This window comes from Balaenoptera borealis (assembly GCF_965194805.1).
Source record: "Balaenoptera borealis genome assembly, chromosome: 11".
Taxonomy (NCBI): Eukaryota; Metazoa; Chordata; class Mammalia; order Artiodactyla; family Balaenopteridae; genus Balaenoptera; species Balaenoptera borealis.
The window spans coordinates 21,253,099-21,261,656 of NC_138868.1; the positions used below are offsets into that span (position 1 = coordinate 21,253,099).

Genomic DNA, 8,558 nt, shown 5'->3' on the forward strand with positions numbered 1-8,558 from the left:
GCTATAGTTTTGCAGACCACACTTTGAATTGCACTAGGTCTAGTGATATTCCACCATTTCAAAAACCATCAAACCCAAAGCTGAACTTCTCTGAATGTAGTGGGAATGGTGTCTGAATAGCCTTATTATTTGCCTCATCCTATACAAAGGGAGGCAGAGTCCCAGTTTTATAGCCTCACTGGATGGGAAAGTGGTCGGTCCTCAAGATCCTTTCTTTACCAAAAGAAAGGTTTGGACAAAAACAGCAAGTGCCGTTACAATAAGCATAACGAAAATATACATAGGCCCTGCCCTTTCAGGGTGGATTCATTAGAATATTACCCAGAAACAGATATCTAGGTGCAGAGCAGTCCTCTAGGTCTAAGACCTTAGGACAAGTTTGTTCTTTTGCCTTTTTACCATGAAAATGCCTACCCATGATTTTTTCTGCCAGTTACTAACTACATACATAGATCATAAGAGGATGTTTGCTGTTGAGGGCTGATGAAGCGTATACTATTTTATAATATTTTAAACTATTTCCTGGACTCTTCAATTTTAAGTATAAAAAACGAATAAAAGCAGGTACAATTACAAGATTAAATATTCATGTCAGTAACCTTACAACGTAACAGGTTTTACTGATTTTGCTAAGTGGGAAGAGTCAGTAGAAATGGTCTCCAAACAAAAGAAGCAAATATTTGTTTCATTTAGCTCACTACCTGACTGATGGAAATATATTTCTCACGAGATAGTAAGCAAGTAAGCAAGTGTTTGAGGGAAGGACATTTTGTCTTTGTTCACTACTGTCCTCAGCAGCTAGCTTACTGCCCGTCACATATGCAATAGAGATGGAATGAATAAATGAGAACAACTTTCTTTTTCTTTTTTTAGCATTTTTATTGGAGTATAATTGCTTTACAATGTTGTGTTAGTTTCTGCTGTATAACAAAGTGAATCAGCTATTTGTATACATATATCCCCATATCCCCTCCTTCTTGAGCCTCCCTCCCACCCTCCCTATCCCTCTAGGTGGTCACAAAGCACTGAGCTGATCTCCCTGTGCGATGCAGCTGCTTCCCACTAGCTATCTATTTTACATTTGGCAGTGTATATATGTCAATGCTACTCTCTCACTTCGTCCCAGCTTACCCTTCCCCCTCCCCGTGTCTTCAAGTCCATTCTCTATGTCTGCGTCTTTATTCCTATCTTGCCCCTAGGTTCATCAGAATCATTTTTTCTTTTTTTTTTTAGATTCCATGTATATGTGTTAGCATATGGTATTTGTTTTTCTCTTTCTGACTTACTTCACTCTGTATGACAGACTCCAGGTCCATCCACCTCCCTACAAATAACTCAATTTCATTTATTTTTATGGCTGAGTAATATTCCATTGTATATATGTGCCACATCTTTATCCATTCATCTGTCGACGGACATTTAGGTTGCTTCCATGTCCTGGCTATTGTAAATAATGCTGCAATGAACACTGTGGTACATGACTCTTTTTGAATTATGGTTTTCTCAGGGTATATGCCCAGGAATGAAGGAGTACTGCAATCTTCCTCTTTCCTTATTGAATCAGTCAAGGCAAATTTTTTTTTCTTTTAAAAAAGAAAATAGAAAAAAATATACCGAAGAATAAGAAAAAATCTGTCTCCAGAAGGGAGATTTGTTTCCAAATATTTATAGTTTAATTTTCAACTGGACATATAATGGCTGAACTTCTTTTTCACATTTTACTCTAATAACTGTGAACTTTATGATGTCTAAGGGGGCAAGACAGCTGCCAATCACAGGATAAATGCTTACAGCTTCTTTTATTATTTTTCATCTGGTGACCATTGCTGAAGGATATCTCCTGTTTTCCTCAGTGGCAGAAGCAGAATAAAAACATTTCATTTTATGGCAGCAATTAGATACACATCTGTTCCAGAACTTCCATCTTAAATGCTTAGCCACATAGTCCCTGTGATTTTCAAAATGTCTGTTTGCAACAAGGGAGGTTTTAAGTCACATTGATGTATAAGGCCATGTTGTGAGACATGGCCCTCTTTCACTTTGGTTCAGTGAAAACACAGCCTTTCACTCCTTGAGTAGTTAAAAACCTCTGGTTATTTCTGTTGTGACCAACCTAAGACGTATTATAATAATCCATTTGGCTTTTCATATCTGTTTAACATGTGGTTAAAAGATGTGTTTTCACCTCTATATTCCTAGCATTGAGCTTGGCCAGTATTCAGTAAATCACTGTAGAATGACTAAACAAACGTATGCGTCTGAGAATACGAAGAAAACTAAATCATTGAGATTCTTACACCCAGATGTCATATTTGAACATATAGACTTTATTGGGGATGAAACCTGATTTTATTCCCTGTACTAATAATTAAAATAATTAATTAATAAGATAAAATTAAGTATTTTTAAACAAGCACACACATGCACATAAACATTGTCACATATGTATACATTGTGTATTAGCTATTCATTACCACAAATTGATTGGGTTTTAAGAAATAAGATTCTAGGTAAGATATCATAAAACTATTTAATACAAAGTAAAAATGGTAAAAAACTAAAAATAATACATATACATATACCAATATAATTTTTTTAAATGCATAACTGAGATCATTATATATCCCTTTTTAGTTAGTGCAGTTTTTTCTTTGTTGCTAGATTCCTGCCCCCCACCCTTTGTCCATCTCTGTATCACCCTAGTTATGGAATTCATTTTAACAACTGACATATTTTTATCTCCATATTCAGAGTAAGATGTCCTCCTATCCAGGAATAGTTAAGGGAACTTCGTACTCTTTTTTTCTTCTCTCTTTGCTTCTCTAGAAGAAATAACTTCCCATCTAGGTATGGAAATTCCCCTTTATTGATGGAGTCTTTATTTATTTATTTTTTAAACATCTGAGTACAGTGTAATTGATAAACTTGGTTACAGTAACCAGAATTACAAATGATTACATTTAACTTAACATAGCAAATAATCCTAGTTGAATATTTCTCTTTAAGATACCTCAGTGCCCTCTAAAGTATCCCAGAGTTAGCTGGAAATCAAAAAAACTTTAAGGTTTGATATTTAGGAAGTTTGTCAAAAAGTTTTAAAACACTTGGTCAAATAAGATCATCAGTCACTGTGAGACAGTACTTATTTCTTAAACCAAAGTAGCAAGAGATCTCAAAAGCAAATACAAATCACTTAAAGGCAAAGAAACTCACACAATCTGTTGTCAAAAGCAGCATTTCAAGAATACTTTGGAGGGAGAAACCAGATCCAGTCTTGTTCTAGCCCCTTCCTAATGAAATCCATGTACCCAACTAAATTTAATCCAATCTTAGAAAATCCTGATCATGTATAACTCTTTTCCGTATTTTTCATTCTTCACACCTTTTTTTTTAAATGCTTTTTAAACAAATTTATTTAATTTATTTTTGACTGCATTGGGTCTTCGCTGCTGCATGCGGGCTTTCTCTAGTTGTGGGAGCGGGGGCTACTCTTCGTTGAGGTGCACGGGCTTCTCATTGCTGTGGCTTCTCTTGTTGCAGAGCACAGGCTCTAGGCACGTGTGCTTCAGTCATTGTGGCTCGCGGGCTCTAGAGCGCAGGCTCAGTAGTTGTGGCACACGGGCTTAATTGCTCCGCGGCATGTGGGAACTTCCAGGACCCGGGCTTGAACCCGTGTCCCCTGCATTGGCAGGTGGATTCTTAACCAATGCACCACCAGGGAAGCCCTTCACACCTTCCTTTACTAAAAACACATATCTTACTTTCCTTAAAAGTTTTTTCCCATTGACTTCCTTTTCTTGTTAACAAATATGCAATAGATATAGAATAAGGTCTTATTTGACCTCTAGTAAACCTAGGTACAACAGGAGTATTATACTTGACATTGATGACTCTAACATATCTATATTAATCAAACCAACAAGCTTAAGCCACCTTCAATACCGGATATAAGTTTACTACTGAATATTTTCCAGATGACATGAACCTGAAATTCATTCTGGCCAGATTATTTTCTATTTCTGAGTATTTATATAAGCACTTAATTTTTTTTAAAGCCAATTAAGTAGCGCTCTTTTACGAATTCATTTTAGGCAATACCATACACCTACAACACACATATAGACACATACAAACACACAAACAAACATAGAGGCCTCATAGTTTCCATTCGAAAATTTCAACCGAGTCAGGTACAACATAAAAGCCATCAGTTACAAGGGGTTGGATTCAAATTGGGCTTCTAGCAGATGGAACACATCAAGGTCACCTATCTAGATGGTTAAACCCTTTTTACTAGTGTTTACAGAAAAGACACTTAAGATTTCTATTTATCCTTGACAAGTCAAGTTGTAAATTACTTTACCCTTTTTTAAATTTCTGGTTTAAAAAGATGGCAGAGATAAGTGTTCCTGAGAAGACCAGATAGGACATTTGCATCTCAATGGTACAGGCAAGTTCCTCTTAGGATGACTTTGTTTCCATTTTGTTTAATATTTATAAGCCTCTTAAGATAAATAGGGAAGGTTTTGGGCATGGTAAAAGAGATTGGTAGGTTTTGGATTATTTTTCGGAGCCTCACCTCTGGTCCTGTAAAGACTACATTTGTAAAACAAGGACAGTTTTGTTTTCTTTTTCAAAGAATTGGGTGGCTACCTCAGTGATATTGAAGGACTGACATACCCATTCACCCATGTTGGAAAGTCTTACTTTTCCTCCTTTTGTTTAAGGGAGAAGGCCTCTTCCAAAATTCCTATCAGACTCTGAATATCAGCTATGGTTAGTTTAGTCAGACCAGTGGCCTCCTATTTTGGTAATCTATTTACAAACATTTTTTTGAGGATCTTCCCTAGGTTCAAGAAATTTGTACCTTATATTTAGACACTATATAACCCTTTTTACTTAATAATCACTGGCTGGATATCTTTGGCCAAGCCCGGAACCTCGATATTCCATGTTCCAGGGTCTACTAAGGCTTATCAGAACAATCTAAAGGAGTAAGGGAATGTGCAGAAGTCGGGGAGGCTTGTTTTCCCCCCTGAGACAGGAGAGTTTTTCTGATTCCCCAGGCCTTCAATTACAGGAGAAAGTCCTGGACATAAGGGAACCTCAGTCCATTTTCCCATCCTGTGGCAATAAAGATCTAATTTTAAGAGACCCATTTTTAGGCCATTTTTCTTTGTCATTGGATCATAGCTATAGGTTGACCAGTCATTCAAAATTTTTTCTAAGGGGTTCCCAGGTGGGGGTGGAACCTTAGAGGAAGCGCTTCCCATTCTAGGTTGAGCAGTTAGTAACATGTCCGCACGCTCAAACCAAAGTAACCAAACGAACCCAAACCTCGCCAGCCGGAAGCCACACTCAAAATAAAAAAACAGCAAAGAGATGCCCAGAAATCAAAAACCAAATGGCAAAAATGCCCTAAATGTGACTTTCCAGTCCCACCAGACCTGGGACCTTTGTCCAAAGCGGCGCCTTACAGATGGAATTTCCCTTCACAGTGAGAACTCCCCAAACTGGAACCGAAGTTCCCCAAACAGACAAAGTCAAAAAGGCCACGGTGTGCACTCCGGGGGACTTACCAAATTGCTGGCAGGTGTGTTGCGACATACCAAACGCCCTCTTTCTGATCCTCCAAGAGTTAATGTCTTCTCAGAGTAGATGTCCGGCCTGATGTGGAGAAGGGAAAAGGAAGGTGTCCTCAAGGCAAAGAAAGCCTCAGCAGCTGCTAGGGCAACCTCTCCCCTGATCTCCGCCGCAGCCATGGAGTTCTGCAGCTGAGACGGCGGGTCGGGTGTGATGGGGCAGGGCGCAGTGGCAGGGGAGCCCTGGCGATCTGGCCTCAGATAAATCCTCCAACCCTCTGCTCTCCTTGGGGAGGGTGGCGTGGAGAGAAATCCCTGAGCAACAGATCAAGCCGAGGGCCCTACGGAGCCACCTGCCCATGAATCAATCCCGGACGAGCCCCCAAATTTGTTGCCAAAATCTTGGCTCTCTGTGCAGCAATGCCAAACAGAAATGGAGACAGTGTTATGGAGGAGAAAGAGTGGCTCTCTTCCTTTGCCAGGCAAAGGGGGAACACAGTAGGCTAGCGCCTCAAGAACTGTGCCCCCCTCTTTATTTTATTTTACTTTTTTAAATGAAATGTAGTAGATTTACAATATTATATTAGATTCAGGTGTATAACATAGTGATTCAGCATTTTTACAGATTATACTCCATTAAAAGTTATTACAAGATAATGACTATAATTCCCTGTGCTATATACAATATATCCGTGTTGCTTATCTGTTTTATACACAGTAGTTTATATCCCTTAGCCCCATACTGCTAATGTGCCAGAGACTCTCTCCTTTCCTCTCCTCTTTGGTAACCACTAGTTTGTTTTCTATGTCTGTGAGTGTGTTTCTGTTTTGCATATACATTCATTTGTGTAATTTTTTAGATTCCACATATAAGTGATATCATGCAGCATTTATCTTTGACTTATTTCACTAAGCATAATATTGCCTATGTCCATCCACGCTGCTGAAGATGGCAGAATTTCGTTGTCTTTTATGGGTGAGGAGTAGTCCATTGATGGGCTCTTTACTGACACACAGTGCTCCCTCCTCCTTCTCTTTGTCTCTTACTCTCCAGTCTTATGTTTCAGATTTTATTCACATCAGCCATTATTAATGTTCCACAGGAGGACAGGGTGTTCCAGTTATTCTCTGAAAGCCCCAATTCTACTACATGTTTGAAAATACTCATATTATGATTCAGGTGGAGGAAGAGTTTCATTTTTTCTTTTCATCCCTGAGTTGAAATCCTCATTTTTTTGCCCTCTGAATTAAGATGACTCATGCAATCTCTTTTTCAACTTCTCCAGCTTTTGGACTTCCAGTTGTCCTTGTAGTACACTTTTTACTTCCAAACTATAGTCTAGGACTGTGTCCTAGTCACCTTTTATCTCCAGTGCCTGGTGTAGTGATCTATACATTAAGAATATCCACAAAATGGTTTCTAAATAAATGTAGTTATAAATGAACCAATGAAAAATCAACGTTTATTGGACAACTTAAATGAATATAGAAAGTTAGGGCTATTTTCAAACTCTGACAGAAGAATCTCCAACCTCCTCCTTTTATCTTTTTTCAAATCTATGATTGGACATAAAATAGATTTGGATTTAATTAATGTTAAGAAACTATAAATAGTGACCATGAGTAAGAGCAATAATTCAATGACCATAGTTTTCAGAGAAAACTATTTTATTTATGTTTCAAAACAAAGCTTTAAAATGATTTGGTTTGTTTAATGATAGTATATTTAAAGATAATTAAAATTTTACTTGAAATAATATAAAGTATTGAATAATTGAAAGCTATATAAAATATTAATTAAAAATAGTTATCTATCACATAGTGAAATATCTGTGACATAATAAATGTAATATTTAACTTTTCTAATATTTGTGTATCTTACCCATAACTGCTTCCTATCCTCCACATGCCTCTCTTTCTATCCATGAGCTTTATATTTCCCCTGTGCCCTTTATTGCACACATAATAAAATAAACAGTGGGGAATTGAATTCTCCTTTTAAGGAATTAGAATCATTCACCTCTTAATAAATTAGTTATTAGTACTTAATATATGTTAGATCTAACCAGACAGATATTTTAAAGATTTGTATGAAGAGGATTAGTGAAGTATTTTTTTAAATTCTAAAATAAACTTTATTTTATTTTATTAATTTTTTGTTGGAGTATAGTTGATTTACAATGTTGTATTAGTTTCTGCTCTACAGCAAAGTGAATCAGTTATACATATACATATATCCACTCTTTTTTAGATTCTTTTCCCATATATACCATTACAGAGTATTGAGTAGAGTTCCCTGTGCTGTACAGTAGGTCCTTATTAGTTATCTATTTTATATACAGTAGTGTGTATGTCTCAGTTCCAATCTCCCAGTTTATCCCTCACCCTTGCCATTCCCCCCTGGTAACCATAAGTTTGTTTTCTACATCTGTGACTCTATTTCTGTTTTGTAAGTAAGTTCATTAGTATCATCATTTTTTTAGATTCTACATATTAGCTACATCATATGATATTTGTCTTTTTCTGTCTGACTTACTTCACTCTGTATGTCAATCTCTAGGTCCATCCACGTCTCTGCAAATGGCATTATTTTGTTCTTTTTTATGGCTGAGTAATATTCCATGGTATATATGTACCACATCGTCTTTATCCATTCCTCTGTCAATGGGCATTTAGGTTGCTTCCATGACCTGGCTATTGTAAAAAGTGCTGCAATGAACATCGGGGTGCATGTATCTTTTCGAATTATGGTTTTCTCCAGATATATTCCCAGGAGTGAGATTGCTGGATCATATGGTAGCTCTATTTTTAGTTTTTTAATGGACCTCCATACTATGGAGGGTTCCCTTTTCTCCACACCCTCTCCAGAATTTATTGTCTGTAGATTTTTTGATGATGGCCATTCTGAACGGTGTGAAGTGATACCTCATTGTAGTTTTGTTTCTCATTTCTCTAATACTTAGTGACGTTGAGCAT

General features: G+C 37.1%; 1 long non-coding RNA gene across 1 annotated transcript in view; it reads left to right on the forward strand.

Moving 5' to 3' along the window:
* LOC309606608 overlaps positions 1 to 6,833 on the forward strand; it is a 111,071-nt gene extending 104,238 nt beyond the window's left edge. Inside the window, exon 2 of the long non-coding RNA XR_014231987.1 lies at positions 1,596 to 6,833. This is a non-coding gene — a long non-coding RNA (uncharacterized lncRNA). The remainder of the gene's footprint in view (positions 1 to 1,595) is intronic.
* The last annotated feature ends 1,725 nt before the right edge of the window (positions 6,834 to 8,558 follow it).